The sequence below is a fragment of the Salmo salar genome, chromosome ssa04 (assembly GCF_905237065.1).
Source record: "Salmo salar chromosome ssa04, Ssal_v3.1, whole genome shotgun sequence".
NCBI classification, from domain to species: Eukaryota; Metazoa; Chordata; class Actinopteri; order Salmoniformes; family Salmonidae; genus Salmo; species Salmo salar.
The window spans coordinates 64,067,201-64,090,805 of NC_059445.1; the positions used below are offsets into that span (position 1 = coordinate 64,067,201).

Genomic DNA, 23,605 nt, shown 5'->3' on the forward strand with positions numbered 1-23,605 from the left:
ACTTCTGGAAGTGAATGAAGGCAAGTGAATGATCGTAGACGAGACACCCCCTTCAACATGCATACTGAAAACAGACCAAACTCATCTTGTCTCCTCTTCTTATCTTTGGTCGACGTGAAAAAACTAACGTGGTGGCACACACAAACTACCCAATGTCGGATTACTTTTGACATTTAAAAAATGTTTTACTCAATAATTTAGATCAAATGGTGAGCTCACCTGTGATGTGATGAATTGTAAATAGTAATTGCTATTAGCTAATTCATTTTGTGGTTTCTGTCAGCAAAGAGTGACCTAAATATGACTGCTTGAGTTATGTCAATCTTTCCTCAGTTAGCGCTACGACTAATGTAGCCTACATTTTCCGATCTGGATGATTGTGTTTTGCAGTCGCTACTTCTGTGAATATCTCAACATTGCATCCAAAAATAAGCTGGTAACATTCAGGGCATAACTTTGGAAGGACTATGCTAGCGCAAAATGTTTGTGAAAAAAACTGTGTTGCCAGCTCAAACGCTGACTGTTGCATCAATCAAAATTGCACGTTCTAAATAAGCACTCTAATCACAGCGTACGCTGCAGGGACTACTGTAGAATGATCCCACCCGTTTGTTGGTACGTGTCAAAGAGTTAAGGGGAGAAACCGATTCCAGGCAAGTGATCGCCAACATCAAACAGGGCGACAACATCAGTCCCTCTACCCACGTCCACCGATTATGATTTTTCAACGTCGATACCGATTATTGGAGGACCAAAAAAAGCCGATACCGATTAAATGGGACGATTTTTATATGTATATATTTGTAATAATGACAATTACAACAATACTGAATGAACACTTTTATTTTAACTTAATATAGTACATGAATAAAATCTATTTAGTCTCAAATAAATAATTAAACATGTTCAATTTTGTTTAAATAATGCAAAAACACAGTGCTGGAGAAGAAAGTAAAAGTGCAATATGTGCCATGTAAAAAAGCTAATGTTTAAGTTCCTTGCTCAGAACATATGAAAGCTGGTGGTTCCTTTTAACAGTCTTCAATATTCCCAGTTAAGAAGTTTTAGGTTATAGTTAGAGGAATATTTCTCTCATATACCTTTGACTATTGGATGTTCTTATAGGCACTATAGTATTGCCAGCCTAATCTCGGGAGTTGATAGGCTTGAAGTCATAAACAGCGCTGTGCTTCAAGCATTGCGAAGAGCTGCTGGCAAACGCAGGAAAGTGCTGTTTGAATGAATGCTTACGAGCCTGCTGCTGCCTACCACCGCTCAGTCAGACTGCTCTATCAAATATCAAATCAAAGACTTAATTATAATATTATAAAAACACAGAAATATGAGCCTTTGGTCATTAATATGGTCAAATCCGGAAACTATCACTTTGATTGTTTTCTAAGTGTCCTTCCGTATTTTACTGAACGGGTGGCATCCCTAAGTCTAAATATTGCTGTAACATTGCACAACCTTCAATGTTATGTCATAATTATGTTAAATTCTGGCAAATTAATTACGGTCTTTGTTAGGAAGAAATGGTCTTCACACAGTTCGCAACGAGCCATGCGGCCCAAACTGCTGCATATACCCTGATTCTGCTTGCACAGAACGCAAGAGAAGTGACACAATGTGACACAATTTCCCTTGTTAATATTGCCTGCTAACATGAATTTCTTTTAACTAAATATGCAGGTGTAAAAAAAATATACTTCTGTGTATTGATTTTAAGAAAGGCATTGATGTTCATGGTTAGGTACATTAGTTCAACGACAGTGCTTTTTTTGCGAATGTGCTTGTCAAATAATCACCCGTTTGGCGAAGTAGGCTGTGACTCGATAAATTAACAGGCACCGCATTGATTATTTGCAACGCAGGACAAGCTAGTTAAAATAGTAATATCATCAACCATGTGTAGTTAACTCGTGATTATGTGAAGATTGATTGTTTTTTTATAAGTTTAAATGCTAGCAAGCAACTTACATTGGCTCCTTGCTGCACTCGCGTAACAGGTGGTCAAGCCTGCCACGTAGTCTCCTCGTGGAGTGCAATGTCTATGGCCATAATCAGCGTCCAAAAATGCTGATTACCGATTGTTATGGAAACTTGAAATCGGCCCTGCCGATGAATTGGTCGACCTCTAGTCTAGTCCTCCTTCTGCTGGCAGACCGTGCCCTCTGTCCCCAATAGAGGACCGTCTCACTGCGGGATTTTCGCAATTTCAGACCACCGAGCCAACGGAGGCCCTAGTTGCCCTCTGCAAAAACCCCTATCTCAGAGGCAGCCACCTCTCTACACAACGGCACTCCTCACTGCATCGTGTAAAAACAAGCAACCTAGAAAAGAACCAAAAACAGCCCATATTGTAGCCTGAGAAACAAGGTTCCAGAAATGGACAACTTCCGAACATCAGAAAACATTCGTAGTCTGGCCATCTCTGAAACACACTTAGATAATTCCTTTGATGATGCAGTAGTAGCTATACATGGTTATAGCATAAACAGGAAATATAGGAATGCAAATGGCAGAGGTGTTGCTATATTTGTCCAGAAATATACTGCTCAAAAAAATAAAGGGAACACTTAAACAACACATCCTAGATCTGAATGAAAGAAATCATCTTGTTAAATACTTTTTTCTTTACATAGTTGAATGTGCTGACAACAAAATCACACAAAAATAATCAATGGAAATCCAATTTATCAACCCATGGAGGTCTGGATTTGGAGTCACACTCAAAATTAAAGTGGAAAACCACACTACAGGCTGATCCAACTTTGATGTAATGTCCTTAAAACAAGTCAAAATGAGGCTCAGTAGTGTGTGTGGCCTCCACGTGCCTGTATGACCTCCCTACAACGCCTGGGCATGCTCCTGATGAGGTGGCGGATGGTCTCCTGCGGGATCTCCTCCCAAACCTGGACTAAAGCATCCGCCAACTCCTGGACAGTCTGTGGTGCAACGTGGCGTTGGTGGATGGAGCGAGACATGATGTCCCAGATGTGCTCAATTGGATTCAGGTCTGGGGAACGGGCGGGCCAGTCCATAGCATCAATGCCTTCCTCTTGCAGGAACTGCTGACACACTCCAGCCACATGAGGTCTAGCATTGTCTTGCATTAGGAGGAACCCAGGGCCAACCGCACCAGCATATGGTCTCACAAGGGGTCTGAGGATCTCATCTCGGTACCTAATGGCAGTCAGGCTACGTCTGGCGAGCACATGGAGGGCTGTGCGGCCCCCCAAAGAAATGCCACCCCACACCATGACTGACCCACCACCAAACCGGTCATGCTGGAGGATGTTGCAGGCAGCAGAACGTTCTCCACGGCGTCTCCAGACTCTGTCACGTCTGTCACGTGCTCAGTGTGAACCTGCTTTCATCTGTGAAGAGCACAGGGAGCCAGTGGTGAATTTGCCAATCTTGGTGTTCTCTGGCAAATGCCAAACGTCCTGCACGGTGTTGGGCTGTAAGCACAACCCCCACCTGTGGACGTCGGGCCCTCATACCACCCTCATGGAGTCTGTTTCTGACCGTTTGAGCAGACACATGCACATTTGTGGCCTGCTGGTGGTCATTTTGCAGGGCTCTGGCAGTACTTCTCCTGCTCCTCCTTGCACAAAGGCGGAGGTAGCGGTCCTGCTGCTGGGTTGTTGCCCTCCTACGGCCTCCTCCACGTCTCCTGATGTGCTGGCCTGTCTCCTGGTAGCGCCTCCATGCTCTGGACACTACGCTGACAGACACAGCAAACCTTCTTGCCACAGCTCGCATTGATGTGCCATCCTGGATGAGCTGCACTACCTGAGCCACTTGTGTGGGTTGTAGACTCCGTCTCATGCTACCACTAGAGTGAAAGCACCGCCAGCATTCAAAAGTGACCAAAACATCAGCAAGGAAGCATAGGAACTGAGAAGTGGTCTGTGGTTACCACCTGCAGAACCACTCCTTTATTGGGGGTGTCTTGCTAATTGCCTATAATTTCCACCTGTTGTCTATTCCGTTTGCACAACAGCATGTGAAATTTATTGTCAATCAGTGTTGCTTCCTAAGTGGACAGTTTGATTTCACAGAAGTGTGATTGACTTGGAGTTAGATTGTGTTGTTTAAGTGTTCCCTTTATTTTTTTGAGCAGTGTATATTCCTTTTAGGCTGAGAGAAGATTAAATCAAAGTTTATTTGTCACTTGCGCAGAATACAACAGGTGTAGACCTTACAGTGAAATGCTTACTTACAGGCCCTAACCAACAGTTAGATTTTTTTAAGTAAAAAAAAAAGTATTAGGTGAACAACAGATATGTAAAGAAATAAAAATAACAGTAAAAAGACAGTGAAAAATAACAGTAGCGAGGTGGTCCCGTGTGGCTCAGTTGGTAGAGCATGGCGTTTGCAGCGCCAGGGGTTGTGGGTTCGATTCCCACGGGGGACCAGTACGGAGAAAAAAATGTATGAAATGTTTGCATTAACTACTGTAAGTCGCTCTGGATACCAGCGTCTGCTAAATGACTAAAATGTAAATGTATATACAGTAGCAAGGCTATATACAGGCACCGGTTAGTCGGGCTAATTGAGGTAGTATGTACATGTAGGAATGGTTAAAGTGACTATGCATATATGATAAACAGGAATGTAGGAATGTATGAAGTAAAAGTAAAAGTTGTCAAAAATAAAAATAGTAAAGTACAGATACAAAAAAAAACTACTTAAGTAGTACTTGAAAGTATTTTTACTGCTCAGTTGAGATAATTGCCACGATATGTGCAAATAATCTAGGACTTATTCTTAACCAAATGTTGCAATTTGACTTGCGAATTAGTGCAGAACTGTTGGAATCATGGAAATAGAATGACTATTCTAATTCTATAGTTAGAATATAAAAGTGGGCACTTTGAATACAGTGTTTGAGATGACAACGAATTAAAATGCCAGGGAGGAGTTATCGTGACAGGGTAGGAACTAAAGTGTTGATAAGTGTTAATTAGACCTATGATTGCCAACAAGGGTTTTGCCACCAAGTACTAAGTCATGTTTTGCAGAGGGGTCAAATACTTATTTCCCTCATTAAAATGCAAATCAATTTATAACATTTTTGAAATGCGTTTTTTTCTGGATTTTTGTTGTTGTTATTCTGTCTCTCACTGTTCAAATAAACCTAGCATTAAAATTATAGACTGATCATTTCTTTGTCAGTGGGCAAACGTACAAAATCAGCAGGGGATCAAATACTTTTTTCCCTCACTGTATGCATTTTTTGCTGTATACATGTGGTAGTGGTGGAGTAGGGGCCTGAGGGCACACAGTCTTAATGTATTGTAATTATTTTTTTATTTTTTTATAAACTGCCTTAATTTTGCTGGACCCCAGGAAGAGTAGCTGCTGGGGATCCATAATAAATACAAATGACATGCATGTCAACCCCCCCCCATGCTTAAAGTTGAGGAGAGAATGACTGCATCTCTATTGGTCTTTATGCGAGGTGTTGAAGGTACCGAATTGTCTGTTCAAGCAGTTGGCACACAGTTCCGACACTCATCGGTCCCAGAACAGAGGCCGGGAACAAAAAAAACAGTATTAAATAGAGGCAAGACTATATGGAACTCTGCCACCCCAGGTAACTCAACCTAGCAATAAAATTAGATTTTTTTTAAAACAGATAAAAGAACACCTTACAACATGACAGGGACATTTTTATATATTATGTATTTTTCATTACATTATGTATTGTACTGTATATTATGTATCTATTTGTTATGTTTTGTTTCTTGTTTGGACACCAGGAAGAGTAGCCGCTGCCTTGGCAGCAGCTAATTGGGGATCCTAATAAATATTACTAATACTATCCCTTCAAGGGTTGAGAGACCGATGCACTTTTACATTTTTCACACCATATTTTATGCATAGACACAGCCATAAGGCAATAGACCAAACAGGTTTATGTGTAGTATGTGTGTGTGTGCTAAGGCAAAATAGCACCTTGAATGGGAGGAATGTCAATATTATTATGTGCGGAGGCAAAGTAGCACCTTTGCAGAGGGAGAATGTCAATGTGATTTAGCCATGGAGCCATGAAAGAAATGTTCTGTCGTCAAATCATTTGCTTTTGATAATAATGACTTGAGGATGTAGCCTATAAAAACAGGTGTGAGGTAAGATTGAACTTTGTTGAGATATAGCCTACATACAAGTGGAAGGCTTGAAGCATCTGCATACAGTACACACAAAATGAAACATTACCATACTTACTATTGTTTGTACAGATGAACGTGGTACCTTCAGGCATTTGGAAATTGTAAAGTGGTTGTTCCACTGGATATCATAAGGTGAATGCACCAATTTGTAAGTCGCTCTGGATAAGAGTGTCTGCTAAATGACGTAAATGTAAATGTAAAAATGGAAATTGGAAATTGATCCCAAGGATGAACCCGACTTGTGGAGGTCTACAATTTTTTTTTCTGAGGTCTTGGCTGATTTCTTTTGATTTTCCCATGATTTCAAGCAAAGAGGCTGTCCTAACCGACTTGCCAAAACTACAGTTTCTTAACATGAAATTTGTGGAGTGGTTGAAAAACGAGTTTTAATGACTCCAACCTAAGTGTATGTAAACTTCCAACTTCGAATGTGGATATCCGCTTTCCGGACAGTACTGTGTCACAAAGAATATGGCGACTTGACCCACTATTACTATCCTGTGTAGTGCCTTTAAAAAATACATATCAACTCATATTGATGTTTATTTACAGATCAACAGCACCCCTGACGTGTCTCACTCAACTGATTGGGAGTTGTTAAAAGCATATCTAAGGGGCAAAATTATTTCATACACAGCGTATGGCACCAAATGCTTATCGGAGCTATCTCAACTCTTCTAGATGTGGACAACAGATATGCCTCTTCTCTAACTCCTGAACTCTACAAAGAGAGACTACAAAGAGAGACTGCTACACCAATCGGAACTTGACAATCTTTCCACCAAACGAAAGGAGCAGCTTCTGTTTAAGTCGAGGCAAAAATTCTATGAACACGGAGAGAAAGCTGGCAAGTTGTTATATCACCAGCTTCGACAATCCGCTGCTAGCAGCACCATACCTGAAATCTGTGTTGCAGCTGATTTAACTTCTACCAATCCCAAAGAAATCAACAATCAATTTAAGCAATTCTTTTTTGCTCTTTACTCGTCAGAGGCTCTTTCTGACATCTCGTATGCATGCATTTCTAGACAATCTGGACATCCCCTGCCTCAATTCTGATGAACAAACCAACATGGATTCATCAATAAGTGATGAAGCTACTCTGGCAATCCAGTCCATGCAGAGCGGTAAAGCAGCTGGGACTGATGGCTTCCCTATTGAATTTTATTAAGCCTTCTCCTCTAAATTATCCCCTATCCTCAGCTAAATGTACAATGAAATCCGTTCTAGTCAGAAACTACCACAGACACTTACCCAGGCGACAATTTCGGTTTTGCTTAAAAAAGACAAGAATCCCCTAGACTGTGGCTCATACCACCCTATAAGCCTTTTGGGCTGTGATTATAAAATTCTCACTAAGGTCTTCTAGTGCCGTTTAGAGACAGTGATGCATAATATAATTAACTCTGACCAAACCGGATTTATCTCAGGTAGGCAATCTTTCTATATGCGCCGGCTATTTAATGTAATGTTCTTTATCCTCTACAGCCAGAGGTTGTCATCTCTCTTGATGCTGAAAAGGCTTTCGACCGGGTTGAGTGGGAATATCTATTTACAGTACTAGAGAAATTTGGGTTTGGCCCGTCATTCCTTTCCTGGATTAAGATTTTGTACTCGTCCCCAGTGGCTTCTGTTCGCACCAACAATGTTACCTCCAGCTACTTCCCTCTCCAGAGGGGAGCCAGGCAGGGTTGCTGTTTCTCCCCTTTCCTATTTTATATGGCTATTGAGCCTCTTGCTATTGCCCTGCGGGCAAAGGAGAGGATTAAGGGAATATTAAGGGTCAACATAACTCACAAGGTGTCCTTATATGCAGACGATCTTTTATACATCTCTAACCCTGTGGAGCCTATACCCTCTCACTTGGACATGCTACAAGGTTTTGGGACATTCTCTGGTTATAAATTAAACCTAACAAAAAGTGTGCTCCTCCCCATTAATCAGTTAGCAGAAGGAATTGGGTATGCCAATTTCCCCATTTAAGGTGGAGCATCAGGTCTTTACTTATTTGGGGATAAAGGTCACACGCTCATTTAAGGCTCAGTTTAAACATAACTTCAAAACAGTCCTGTAGCGCACTAAGCAGGATTTCATAAGGTGGTCGTCTCTTCCCATTTCATTAACAGGTCGCATTAATTCTGTTAAGATGACTGTACTACCAAGGTTTTTGTACTTATTCCAAATTATTCCCATTTTTCCTGTCAAAGTCAATGTTCAAACAACTGGACAGCTACATTTCCAACTTCATTTGGAATAAGTCAAATCCACAAATGAGAAAGGCGGGCTGGGCCTTCCCATTTTTTTTACACTACTACCGGTCAGCAAATATCTCAATGTGTTTATTAGGTTTCTACATTTGAAAACAAGGATGGCCCAACTTGGGCCATCATGGAGTTACAGTCAAGCCTTTCCAACGTCTCCGGTCTCGCTCCTGTGCTCCCCAATGTCCATGAACCTTGGAACCCATGTTTTGAACCCCATTGTTAAGAGCTCCCTTAAAATCTGGTCCCAATTCCGAAAACACTTTAGCTTTTAACCTGTTGGGGCTAAGGGGCAGTATTTGCACGGCCGGATAAAAAAGTACCCGATTTAAACTGGTTACTACTCTTGCCCAGATACGAGAATATGCATATAATTAGTAGATTTGGATAGAAAACACTCTAAAGTTTCTAAAACTGTTTGAATGGTGTCTGTGAGTATAACAGAACTCATATGGCAGGCCAAAACCTGAGAAGATTCCATACAGGGAGTGCCCTGTCTGACAATTTGTTGTCCTTCTGTTGCATCTCTATCGAAAATACAGCATCTGTGCTGTAACGTGACATTTTCTAAGGCTTCCATTGGCTCTCTAAAGCCGCCAGAAAGTGGAATGGGGTGTCTGCTGTCTCTGGGCAAAGAACAGCAGCAGAGTTTGTGAGTGGTCAGCCTGGGGACAGTGAGACTGGAGATGCGTATTCACGAGACTACTCCATTTTTTTCTTTCAGCCTTTGAATGAATACAACGTTGCCCGGTTGGAATATTATCACTATTTTACGAGAAAAATCGCATAAAAATTGATTTTAAACAGCGTTTGACATGCGTCTAAGTACGGTAATGGAATATTTAAAAAAAATTGTCACGAAATGCGCTCGCGCGTCACCCTTCGGATAGTGACCTGAACGCACGAACAAAACGGAGCTATTTGAATATAACTATGGATTATTTGGAACCAAAACAACATTTGTTGTTGAAGTAGAAGTCCTGGGAGTGCATTCTGACGAAGAACAGCAAAGGTAATCCAATTTTTCTAATAGTAATGAGTTTAGTGAGTCCGAAACTTGGTGGGTGTCAAAATAGCTAGCCGTGATGGCCGAGCTATGTACTCAGAATATTGCAAAATGTGCTTTCGCCGAAAAGCTATTTAAAAATTTGACACCGCGGTTGCATAAAGGAGTTCTGTATCTATAATTCTTAAAATAATTGTTATGTATTTTGTCAACGTTTATCATGAGTAATTTAGTAAATTCACCGTAAGTTTTCGGTGGGTATGCTAGTTACACGCTAATGTAAAAAGCTGTTTTTTGATATAAATATGAACTTGATTGAACAAAACATGCATGTATTGTATAACATAATGTCCTAGGAGTGTCATCTGATGAAGATCATCAAAGGTTAGTGCTGCATTTAGCTGTGGTTTTGGTTTTTGTGACATATGTTTGCTTTGAAAATGGCTATGTGATTATTTTTGGCAGGGTACTCTCCTGACATAATCTAATGTTTTGCTTTCGCTGTAAAGCCTTTTTGAAATCGGACAATGTGGTTAGATTAACGAGAGTCTTGTCTTTAAAATGGTGTAAAATAGTCATATGTTTGAGAAATTGAAGTTATAGCATTTTTGAGGTATTTGTATTTCGCGCCACGCGATTCCACTGGCTGTTGACTAGGGTGGGACGCAAGCGTACCTAGCCCATAGAAGTTAACAAGCAAGCGGCTTCTCCCCATTAACATCTAATCATCTCTTCCCAGCGTCACAGATTGACACGGCATTCCAGTTCTGGCATAGGAACGGTCTGGCGTTTTTTTGTGACCTATTTGTTGATAACACATTTGTCTCATTCGATACTCTGAGGGTTGACCATAATATTCCCTATACCCACTTTAGATACCGGCAAACTCACAGCTTTGGCAAAAAAACACTTCCCTTCATTTCCACTCGAGCAAACTAAGTGTCCAGTCGAGAGGTGCTTAGATCTTAACCCTTATCTGAAGGGCACAATCTCCAGATTAAATGACATAATACAGAATATTAATCCGCCTTCTTTTGCAAATACAAAATCTGCATGGGAGGCAAGAGATAGGTGGCAAGCTACCCGATGATATATGGCAATAAAGTATTGAGCATATCCACACATAATTTTGCATAAGGCATGAGCTTATTCAGTTTAAGGTTTTGCACAGTCTCCATTACTCAAATGACAGATTTGCAAAAATATACCCAAATGTTGACCAAGTGTTTAAAATGCCACCAGAGTCCAGTGACTGTGGGACAAATGTTTTGGTCATGCCAATCTTTGAGTGGCCTCTGGGACTACATTTTTGAGGCACTCTCACATGTGTAATACAACTGTTAGCCCCAACCAAGTCACTGCCATTTTTGGGGTACTTCCCCTAGACCAGAATGCTACCACTCATCAGGCAAATGCTAAATGCCTCGCTGCTAGCTAACTGCCTTGTCCTCTTTCACTGGAAGTCTGCAAAGCCTCCCTCCTTTATACAGTGGGTTATGGAGGTGATGTCATCTCTGCCTCTGGAGAAGGTTATGTACACTGTGCATGGGTCCCGACAAAAGTTAGACTTAGGCTCTCCACGTATTAATGCGGACCAGGTTGTCTTTTACTTAGCGTAACTTGCATAGTTTGGTAAACAGTCATGTCTGTTCTAGTGGCCATTTGTGCTGATAAAGAAGTTCAATCAAAATTCTTTTCTCCATTGTTTTTGTTTCTATCACTGTTTGTTTCTGTTTTTCTTTCCTATTTAACTTACTTTTATAGATGCCTTGGTGGGTGGATGGTTTGGAGGGAGGGTGGGAGGGAATGATGGATGGATTGTACTGTTTTTGTTATATGTGAAAATCTATAAATAAAGTGACAAAAAAAAGGAAGGGAAAAAAAGAAGTGGAATAGAGAGGGACGGAGAAAGACCATTAGAGCAGGTCCTAAGCAGAAAAGTGGAGGTGTGTGTGTATGTATGTGCCTGAGAGCACAGTGGGATAGAGAACCTTACTGCTTTCTTCCCTAGGGGAAGAATATCAATCTGCAAGATCCCTAGACATCACTATCCTGTAGATTAAATTTACTGTCAGTCTCTCTTACTGAATGTGAACACAAACCTGCTCTGCCTACCTCTCTACCTCTCTTCTATGTTGCAATGTTGGGCAAATATCTAATGTATGCTAAGCTGCTGCTGCCATGGCAACCCCTGCACAGGCATACAGAAATTGGACTCAATTCAACATAGACAAAGAGTGTAGTGAGGCTGAATGGGCTGCTGGACTGTAATCCTCAGAAAGGGGACAATTCCAGTTGACCCCCTTGTTACAGCCAAGTTCCCGTACTGTCAGTCTCACTATAAATGTTTATGATTTGCCTAAATGGAGTCAGGAAATATTGACGTATTAAATATAACTCTTAATATTGCAATATGAATTATGGAGTATGGTTCATGAACTCATGTTTTTGGTTTTCTATTATGGTTATCATTGGTATTTAAAAGCAATAGAGAGTCTCTCCTGGGTACACCCCTTTTATTCTACACATTCCCCTTCTGGGTTTGGCCAGTGTAGGCCGTCATTGTAAATAAGAATTTTTTCTTAACTGACTGGCCTAGTTGAATGACCGCTAATACTTGGAACTAAGAAAGCTGCTACTAGTCTATACTCTTTTGTTTACCATTTAAATCTGATCGCTTTGACTTTGATCATGGATGGAACATAGCCTATGAAATGACCTTTGTTTGGAAAATACATTGTTTTTATACTATTGAAGCTTTTGAGTGCCCCTTTTTTGTCTGCTTTGTAAGTGTGTCTGAACGCGGCGTCACATACAGTGCCTTCAGAAAGTATTCATATGGGCGGATCTAGAAAGTTGGCTGTCAGAAGTATTACAATGTAAACTTACTTTTAATCAATCTGTCTGGATATTTCAAGACATGACATATGGGAGTGTAGTGAGATACCAAATGGGCTGAACAATTCTCTTCTCATCACTCATCCTGAAAAAATGTATATTAACTTGGAAATCAATTAAACCGCCATCATTAAAACGGAAAAATTGTATTATTTTGTTATTATGATATTGAAATAACTTTGGAGACCGAGAAAAACTAATTGGTACAATTTAAGGCCATTTGGCAAACAATAATGCAGGCACTAGGGATGGAAGTGTGAGAGGAGATGAGTTGTTTGCTTACGTCGGTTGTGTATGTTTGTATTTGGTGCATAACTCACATTGTTGCGTTACAGCCTGAATTTATTTTTAATTTTTTCCCTCACCCTCTACACACGATACCCCATTATGACAAAGTGAAAACATGTTTTTAGACATTTTTGCAAACGCATTTAAAATAAAATACAGAAATATCCATTCACACCCCTGGGTCAATACATGTTCGAATCACCTTTGGCAGCGATTACAGCTGTGAGTCTTTCTGGGTAAGTGTAACAGTTTTGCACACATGGATCAGCATTAGAAATTAACACCCACCACTCACGGGTCGATTTTGTCATTGGCGGGCAAGAATGTCTATTTCACCAGCCATGTTGGCAGGTGGACACAGAGCATTTGGGGACAGTTGTTTTTATTTATTTTTTTAATCCAAAGCCCACATGTAGAGAAGTTGGTTGTATTGACAAGGCCACTAAAGTGTCACTTTGTCCGCGTGTTTCTTGGCTAGTTATATCATTTTGTTCACAAAGCCATGCTACCACAAGAAAACAGACGCACTGATCTACACACAATACCCCATGTCAGTGGAATTATGTTTTTAGAAATGTTTACAAATTAACAAAAAATGAAAAGCTGAAATGTCTTGAGTCAATAAGTATTCAAAACCTTTGTTATGTCAAGCCTAAACTTCAGGAGTAAAATGTGCTTAACACTAGAACCGCTGGGCGTCGACGGACCTCCATTCAAGCTAATGACTGCAACATTATAACAGTGTAATTCATATATTTCATACAGTGGATTCAGAAATATTCAGACATTTTGTTACGTTACAGCCTTATTTTCAAATGGATTAATATTTTTATTTTTTTACCTCAATCTACACACAATACCCCATAATGACAAAACGAAACAGGTTTAGAAATGTTCGCAAATGTATAAAAAATAAGTTACAAAAATAAGTACCTTATTTACATAAGTATTCAGACCCTTTGCCATGAGACTTGAAATTGAGCTCAGGTGCATCCTGTTTCCATTGATCATCATTGAGATGTTTCTACAAATTGATTGGAGTCCACCTGTGGTAAACCATGCATTACAAGTGAGTTGTCAAAGGCCAAAACAGAAATCATTCACTGTGTGCAACATGAAGCCTTCAAATAGGAATTCAAATGCCCTGAGAAAGGAAGAGTTCCGAAAAACAAAGTACACTCAAAAAGCTGAATTGATAAGGATAGGTTGCTGAGGGTGGGAGGCCGCTTATCCTCTGCCGACCTGTCAAGACGAAAAACATCCTCTCATCATCCCACGGACACACCATGTCGCCACTCTGCTGGTTAGACATTATCACGAGCAAGTGGCTCACCGTCATTTTTCAGATGGAGCTATTCGAGCAGCAGGCTTCTGGATTATTGGGAGCAAACGTCTGGTCTCTGGTATCATCCACAAGTGTGTCACCTGCCGCAAGGTTAGAGGGAGGTCAGTTGAGCAAAAGACGGCTGACTTGTCTGCAGACAGAATCGCACCCGAGCCACCATTCACCAGCGTTGGACTTGATGTGTTTGGACCATGGAACGTCATAACTCGTCGCACTAGTGGTAGTGCAGACTCCAAGCGCTGGGCGGTATTCTTCACATGTAAGTCTACTAGAGCAGTCCATATTGAGCTCATTGAATCCATGTCCACATCCAGCTTCATCAAGGCATTTTGTCTCCATCCGTTGTCCAGCAAAAGTGCTACGCTCTGATCAAGGTACAAATTTTATAGGTGCCTGCAGGGAACTGGGAATCGACACAAATGACTCAGAACTGAATAAAAACCACACAGACAAGAGATGTACTTGGATATTTATTCCCCCACACTCGTCTCATATGGGTGGTTCTTGGGAGACACTCATTGGGGTTGCCAGACGTATCCTAGATGGTATGTGGTTTCAGACGGGCTCCACTCGTATCACACGAGGTCTTGAGCACTCTTATGTCTGAAGTTTTGGCAATAATCAATAATCACTAGACCCCTAGTGTCAGTGTCAACTGACCCTGACATGCATGCGATTCCTCACACCCTCAATGTTACTGACACAATCAGACCATTCTGGATGCTTCCACATGAACAGTGGCAAACAATTTATTTATACACACAGACAATATATATACACACATATATTTATATACACAAACATATAGATAGAGTTATATATACAGTGGGGGAAAAAAGTATTTGATCCCCTGCTGATTTTATACATTTGCCCACTGACAAAGAAAGGATCAGTCTATAATTTTAATGGTAGGTTTATTTGAACAGTGAGAGACAGAATAACAACAAAAATATCCAGAAAAACTCATGTCAAAAATGTTATAAATTGATTTGCATTTTAATGAGGGAAATAAGTATTTGACCCTCTCTCAATCAGAAAGATTTCTGGCTCCCAGGTGTCTTTTATACAGGTAACGAGCTGAGATTAGGAGCACACTCTTAAAGGGAGTGCTCCTAACCGCAGCTTGTTACCTGTAAAAAAAGACACCTGTCCACAGAAGCAATCAATCAGATTCCAAACTCTTCACCATGGCCAAGACCTAAGAGCACTCCAAGGATGTCAGGGACAAGATTGTAGACCTACACAAGGCTGGAATGGGCTAAAAGACCATCGCCAAGCAGCTTGGTGAGAAGGTGACAACATTTAGTGTGATTATTCGCAAATGGAAGAAACACAAAAGAACTGTCAATATCCCTCGGCCTGGGGCTCCATGCAAGATCTCACCTTGTGGAGTTACAATGATCATGAGAACGGTGAGGAATCAGCCCAGAACTACACGGGAGGATCTTGTCAATGATCTCAAGGCAGCTGGGACCATAGTCACCAAGAAAACAATTGGTAACACACTACGCCGTGGTGGACTGAAATCCTGCAGCGCCCGCAAGGTCCCCCTGCTCACGAATACCTATGTAGGCCCGTCTGAAGTCTGCCAATGAACATCTGAATGACTCAGAGGACAACTGGTGAAAGTGTTGTGGTCAGATGAGACCAAAATGGAGCTCTTTGATATCAACTCAACTCGCCGTGTTTGGAGGAGGAGGAATGCTGCCTATGACCCCACGAACACCATCTCCACCGTCAAATATGGAGGTGGAAACATTATGCTTTGGGGGTGTTTCTCTGCTAAGGGGACAGGACAACTTCACCGCATCAAAGGGACGATGGACGGGGCCATGTACCGTCAAATCTTGGTGGAAAACCTTCTTCCCTCAGGGCATTGAAAATGGGTCGTGGATGGGTATTCCAGCATGACAATGACCCAAAACACACAGCCAAGGCAACAAAGGAGTGGCTCAAGAAGAAGCACAATAACCTCTCTGGGCTAGGTGACACCAAATCGTCCCCCCTACGTAACAGCCAGTTGAATCCTGTGGCGCGATTTTCAAATACCTTAGAAATGCTATTACTTCAATTTCTCAAACATTTGACTATTTTACAGCTATTTAAAGACAAGACTCTCGTTAATCTAACCACACTGTCCGATTTCAAAAAGGCTTTACAACGAAAGCAAAACATTAGATTATGTCAGCAGAGTACCCAGCCAGAAATAATCAGACACCCATTTTTCAAGCTAGCATATAATGTCACATAAACCCAAACCACAGCTAAATGCAGCACTAACCTTTGATGATCTTCATCAGATGACAACCCTAGGACATTATGTTATACAATACATGCATGTTTTGTTCAATCAAGTTCATATATCAAAAACCAGCTTTTTACATTAGCATGTGACGTTCAGAACTAGCATACCCACCAAAAACTTCCGGTGAATTTACTAAATTACTCACGATAAACGTTCACAAAAAACATAATTATTTTAAGAATTATAGATACAGAAGTCCTTTATGCAATCGCGGTGTCCGATTTTAAAATAGCTTTTCGGTGAAAGCACATTTTGCAATAGTCTGAGTATATAGCCCGGCCATCATGGCTAGCTATTTTGACACCCACCAAGTTTGGCACTCACCAAACTCAGATTTACTATAAGAAAAATTGGATTACCTTTGCTGTTCTTCGTCAGAATGCACTCCCAGGACTTCTACTTCAACGCCCAATGTTGTTTTGGTTCCAAATAATCCATAGTTATATCCAAATAGCTGCGTTTTGTTCGTGCATTCAAGACACTATCCGAAGTGTAAATAAGGGTCACGCGCACGACGCATTTCGTGACAAAAAAAAATTCTAAATATTCCATTACCGTACTTCGAAGCATGTCAACCGCTGTTTAAAATCAATTTTTATGCCATTTTTCTCGTAAAAAAGCGATAATATTCCGACCGGGAGTGGTGGTTTTCGTTCAAAGAGAGAGAAAGTAAACATTGAGTCGACTCGGGCACGCGCGCCCCGTCCCATTGTCCTCAGATCGGCCACTTACAAAATGCGCTAATGTTTTTCAGCCATGGGCTGCAAAGCCACGATTCAGCTTTCTGGCGCCTTCTGAGAGCCTATGGGAGCGTTAGAAAATGTCACGTCATGCCAGAGATCCCCTGTTTTTGTTAGAGATGATCAATAAGGCCATGAAATGGTCAGAGAGAGCGCTTTCTGTTTGGAATCTTCTCAGGTTTTGGCCTGCCAAATGAGTTCTGTTATACTCACAGACACCATTCAAACAGTTTTAGAAACTTTAGGGTGTTTTCTATCCAAATCAAACAATTGTATGCATATTCTAGTTACTGGGCAGGAGTAGTAACCAGATTAAATCGGGTACGTTTTTTTATCCGGCCGTGCAAATACTGCCCCCTATCCCCAACAGGTTAACGGGGTCGATTTGACAACATCCGGGGAAATTGCAAAGTGACAAACTAAAAATACAACATCGTAACATTAAACATTCTTGAAAATACAAGTGTCTTACATCCTTCAAAAGATTCGAATATTGGTAATCAAACTGCGTTGTCCCATTTAAAATAGCTATTACAGAGAAAAAATGCCATGCTTTTGTTTGAGAAGAGCGATCAACAACAAACTTTTTCCGCCATGACAGGTTTGACACATTCACATCTGAAGGTAAAATAATGACTTAGATTCTGAAATCTTGCTCTAATTTCTCATCCTGAGGGTCCCAGTGATCAAATGAAGTGCCGTTTTCTTTGATAAAATCCATTTTTATAGCCTAATGTGAAACATTTTGTAAACTGCTTGTGTCGTGAATTCCGTCTCTATCAACTTTTGACGAAGCATTCGATGTAATTACACACACTAAACATTCCCTTATCTAGTCATGGTTGGTTTCATTGCAATCCTCTGGATGTTTGTAACGCAGCCATACTTGATGGTTCTTTTTGCGGGGCGTATTGACCGATAGGAACTGATTTGAAGACAATGAGCAATGACCTCATTGCGCACCAATAATATTAGCGAAGTTTCATTGATTGACTGTATTTCTGCCCAATGACCACTGATCTTCTTGAAATCTAGCTTGGTAGATATCCAATGAGCTGAGGTAAACGCCAGTATGTGATGGTTATGGGTTGGAACACCAGCCCATGTTAGTAAACGCACGCGTAACAAGCTTCATTCGCCATTGAAGATCAGACTTGTTGCAGGCACACGCATTACGCACAGCAGTATTTTGTGAAGAGTATTTTCAACGATTTTATAGAAAACATTATGGCGAATAAATCAGGAAAAGCTCAGTCAAAGTCTAAGTATACAGATTTTCACCAAATTGTAGAAGAAATAGATAGGGAAAACGAGACAGAATTGTTACAAGAAGATGAATCTTTGAGTGAGCATAGTTTTGACTCACAGGCCGAAAATATGTTTCTGCAAGGAGAGGACATAATTCTGGACTGGTAAGTGCTAATGCCGTTGTTTGAAATATAATTCATTTGATATTTTTTGGCAAATATAATTATTTTTATGTTGCAATTTCTAGAAATATAATCAGTAATGAAATGTGTGATGAAATGTGTAAAGTACACATTGGCTATACATAGTGTGTGTGTGTATGTATGTGTATGACCCATAACCTGTGTGTGTGTGTGTATGGGTGTTTGCACGTATGTACGTATGTACGTATTTTTTATCTCTCTATTTTTTATAAAAACGGAATGGAGTAGAACAGCAAACACACACACGGCCACTGTGCCGAGATGCGTGCGCCTGCTGCTCCACTCCACCCCATTTCCATATGAAATAGCCATTGGATGCTGTTGGGGGGAGGGCAGGCCCACAACAATGGCCGGAGTTGAATGGAACAGCACTTCACCATAGTGACTGTGTTCCCTCTGCTCTATATAATACATATCTGTTTATTTTACGTGATGATACAAGGCTCATACATAAATATTTTTAGAAATGTTTTCTTTCACAGTGTTAGCGACTCCGCCTGGGAGCCCCGGGACCAAGGTGCCCATCCCCCACTGAAGCTGGTTCATCCAGTCGGACCCCTGCTGTCTCCGGCTCCACACCTACCCCCGCCCGGCCATCTAGAGGTGTGAAGACACTAACAAAGAAGCAGAGGAAGTGAAGTGTGGAACCTGCTGGCAGAGAGGTAGACGGGCATTGGCACTCTGCTGGAGGAGGATGTAGATCCAATTCCACCAGTATTTAGACCGAATGGCAGCCGGGACCGCAACTAGACATGACTGTGAAGTACAGCCCCCTTCAACTTTTTCAACTGTTTTTCACCCCGTCAGTTGTTGATTCACTAGTGTCTAACCCCAACAAGTATGGAGCTAAGAAGCAAGCAGGCAAGAAAGAGACATGGATGCCCATTTTCATGCAATACCTTTTCTGCTACCTTTCACTGGTCATTTACATGGGGCTGGTGAAGTTAAAAACCCTCAAGGATTACTGGAAAACATCCCCACTCCATCAACTGCCTCCCAAAAGTTGATGAGGACAATGATAAGAGGAGAGGCACCGCAAGGTTTGATAGGCTCTGCAAAATCAAACCTCTCTACCCCAGCATCGTTGAGGCCTGCAAGACCTATTTTCAGCTCGCCCAGAACTTGTCCATAGATGAGAGGATGGTAGCCTCAAAGGCCAGAATTGGCCTAAAACAATACATGCGTAACAAACCAACAAAATGGGGTTACAAACTGTTTGTTTTGGGTGATTCTGTGTGGCTGATTCTGCCCCCTCTACCTCTGCCACCTGTGGTGTTCACATGCCAAAATGCATAACTGCAGGCATGAATGTGCCTCAGGGCGAAAAGGGCACAGCATGGAGGCGTCGTTGTGTTCTTTGTCGCATGAAGTCCCCCATCACCTGCACCACGTGTTCGGTTTGCCTCTGCTTTACAGCAGAAAGAGACTGCTATGGGAAATGGCATCAGCAGAAAAATATTGTGTAGAGGACTGAGGGTCTTCCAAGGGTCTAACCCTGTTTTTTTTTTTTATATATATTTAAAAACAATAATAATATTCAACATTTTTATTTTAAAAAATTGTGTTAATTGCATTTTGTTATGTTGTATATAGTTATTTGCATTCTTTTTAAATATTTTTTTCAAAATATTTATTAATAATTTGTATATTTTTTTTTTGTGTGTTAGAATTGCATTTTGTTGTTGTATATAGTTATTTGCATAAAAATGTATCATTGTTTAAAAATATATTTTTTCAAAATTTTTATAAAAAGAAATTGTTAGAATTTAATCTTATGTTGTATATAGTTATTTGCATAAAAATGTCTCATTTAAAAAATATATATTTTTTCAACATTTTTATTTTAAAAAATGGTGTGTTAGAATTGCATCTTGTTATGTTGTATATAGTTATTTGCATAAAAATGTATCACTTCACCAATTCGGCCACTTGGATACATTTGGGCAACTTGTGTGGGACACCTGGGTGACTTCATGCTAAATGTCATGTAGCTCACTCATTCCTGAAGTTATCAGTCTGAAACTTTGCACAACTACAGTTGCCCTCTTGTGTTCTCCATCCAAATTATCCCCAGCATCCTATCTGACTGTTTGGCTTTTCTTGTACATTTGAAAGATGATGCTACAACAATTAAAAAACAGAAAATGTATGCTCTTTCTTTCTCTTTTCTTCTACCAGATCTATTGTGTTATATTATCATTTCCACAAACTTCAGAATGTTTCCATTCAAATGATACCAAGAATATGCATATCCTTGCATCTGGGCCTGAGCAACAGGCAGTTAGATTAGGGTATGTCTTCAGGCGGAAATTGAGAAGGGGGGCAAGCCTTAAATTAATCCAGCCGCTTTGTCAGATTTCAAAAAGCCTTTACGGCGAAAGCACACCATGCGATTATCTGAGGACAGCGCCCCGCGTACAAACATTTTCCAAACAAGCAGAGGCGTCACGAAAGTCAGAAATAGCGCTAAAATAAATCACTTACCGTTGAAGATCTTCCTCTGTTTGCAATCCAAAGGGTCCCTTTGTTCGATAAAGTCCTTCTTTATATCCCAAAAAAGTCAGTTTAGTTGGCACATTTGACTCAGTAATCCACCGGTTTCGTTGAAAATTCATACAAATGAATCCCAAAAGTTACCAATAAACTTCATCCAAACAAGTCAAACAACGTTTCTAATCAATCCTCAGGTACCCAAATATGTAAATAAATGATCAAATTTAAGACAGAATAGTATGTTCATTTCCGGAGAATAATTAACGAAGTGCGCGCTCTCATCCACACACGCCAAAATGGGAGCCACCTAGAAAAACTACAAATTCTAGCTAATTTTTCCAAAAACAAGCCTGAAACTCTTTCTAAAGACTGTTGACATCTACTGGAAGCCATAGGAACTGCAATCTGGGAAGTATTCCTTTGATTTTCCCATAGACAGGCATTTTAAATGGTGTCACCTCAACAACAAAAAAATTCCCGGATGGATTCTCCTCGGGTTTTCGCCTGCTATATCAGTTCTGTTATACTCACAGACATTATTTTAACAGTTTTGGAAACTTTTTAGTGTTTTCTATCCAATACTAATTATATGCATATCCTAGCTTCTGGGCCTGAGTAACAGGCAGTTTACTTTGGGCACATCATTCATCCAAACTTCCGAATACTGCCCCCTAGCCTTAAGAAGTTTTAAAGGAAGATTAATAGGTGTGTGTGTGTGTGTGTGTGTGTGTGTGTGTGTGTGTGTGTGTGTGTGACTAGGGCTGCGCGATATGTCCAAAATATCATATCACGGTATTTTTCAAATTTGACAGCATTTTATATGCTTTATCAATAGTGCATGACCCTATGGTGGCAACACAAATTCTATGTGATTATGTGATTGTTTTATACTGTTAAATTCAACCAAAACATTTTCTGCATTTCCATCAATTTCTGCATTTCCTGCACTCATTTGAGAATTTCCACACTGCCACATAGGGCTGCACGATATTGGCAATTTATTTTGCCTTATTTTTAACCAAATGTTGCAATTGCGATTTGACTTGTGATTAAGATCAAAACACCTGGTTGAACTGTTGGAATCATGGAAATATGTTTATTCTAACTCTATAGTAAGAATATAAATAATAGTAGGCACTTTGAATACAGTGTTGTTTGACATGAAAATGCCAGGGAGAAGTTTTTGTGACAGGGTAGGAACCAAAATGATAGTCAGTGTTTCCCAGGGGGCCCTATAATTTTTGGCCACATTAACATTTTTTTTCTCCATGTAGCCAACATATTCATGCTTTGCCTATTGATTTAGATGATACTGTTGCACAAACAGCATGCTGATTTAGGCCTACACCAGCACTTTTTTCAGGCTGTATTAGCTATCTATGTTTGCTCTGACTCAGCACATTTTTTAGCTAGCTAGCTAACTAATTAGCATTAGCAGCTAACATGACAGCTAAAACTTGCTAAGTAAAGAAACTATCTGTTTGCAGATGTAAGAAACACAAACGAATAGTGTAATTATAGAATGATTGTGGATTTATATTAAGAAGCAAAGTGGAAACAACACTCATCAACATTGTTGCATGTGCTGCATTGACCATGCAGACTGAACGCAAGTGTCTCGTGGTCAAGCAACAACAATTGCACTCCTTGAGTGACGGGCAGGACTAGGTCTGTGTGGAAAGCGGCATGGGGAGAGAGATGACTCAAGTAGCAGTTTAAACTATAGAAATGGACGTTACACACGAAATATCACATTTAATAAACCAAACATTCAAATGCCGTTATAGAAGGTAAAGTAAAAACCCAAACCGGTCTGTGCATCAATACCTGTATATAGTAAAATACCGTATACCGCCCAGCCCTAGTATGGCTCTATAATAGGCTCTGAAAAACTGTGTGTGCATGCCTTCCTACACTACCCTACAGTATGTGCGTATGCTACATTGACTTTGTTGGAATGTGTAGCTTATGCTATCCTATGCTTTTGAGTGGGAATTGGTCCAGCTGAAGCTGATAGATGATGTAGCTGAAAGCTGATATATTAGCCAAAAGAGCAGAAGAGGTAATGCTGTAGCTTGCTAGCTCTGTCATTAAGGAAATATGAACAAGAGTTCCCAGCAGTGATGGTCCGTAATGGTTGCACTGCATACAGCATCAGTGACTCTGGTAAGCCAGTCAGCCTGATAGCACAGTAAGGAAATTGATGATTGCGAACGCGCCCCCTTAACCTAACCTACATCACTCAGGCACGTCTGCCACTGCCTCCCCCTGCCTGTGCTCACACTGGTGTAATTTATCCTTGAAGCATTTAAAGAGAGGAGCCGGGGGAGCCAGCCAAGCCACACACACACACACACACACACACACACACACACACACACGAGGTAGCGCAGACGCACACATACAAACAAACTAGTGCTGGGCCCTCTCAGTTAAAAACTCCGACACAACACACACAATGTGGGATACAGTCACAGCCCTACACATGTGTTCAACATTGTAATAAAACACAAACACCAAAAATCTTATAGTAGCTAACTAACATATTACACAGCTATTTGCATGCTGTAACTAACTGTACGGACACACATGCTTTTACTCTTACTGTACAAACAGAAACAGCTCCACCTGCTATA

The 23,605-nt window shown here is 40.7% G+C and overlaps 1 protein-coding gene across 6 annotated transcripts in view; it reads right to left on the reverse strand.

Moving 5' to 3' along the window:
- LOC106603643 (rho GTPase-activating protein 32) overlaps nucleotides 1–23,605 on the reverse strand; it is a 255,879-nt gene that overhangs the window by 119,817 nt on the left and 112,457 nt on the right. The gene's annotated exons all lie outside the window — the stretch shown is intronic.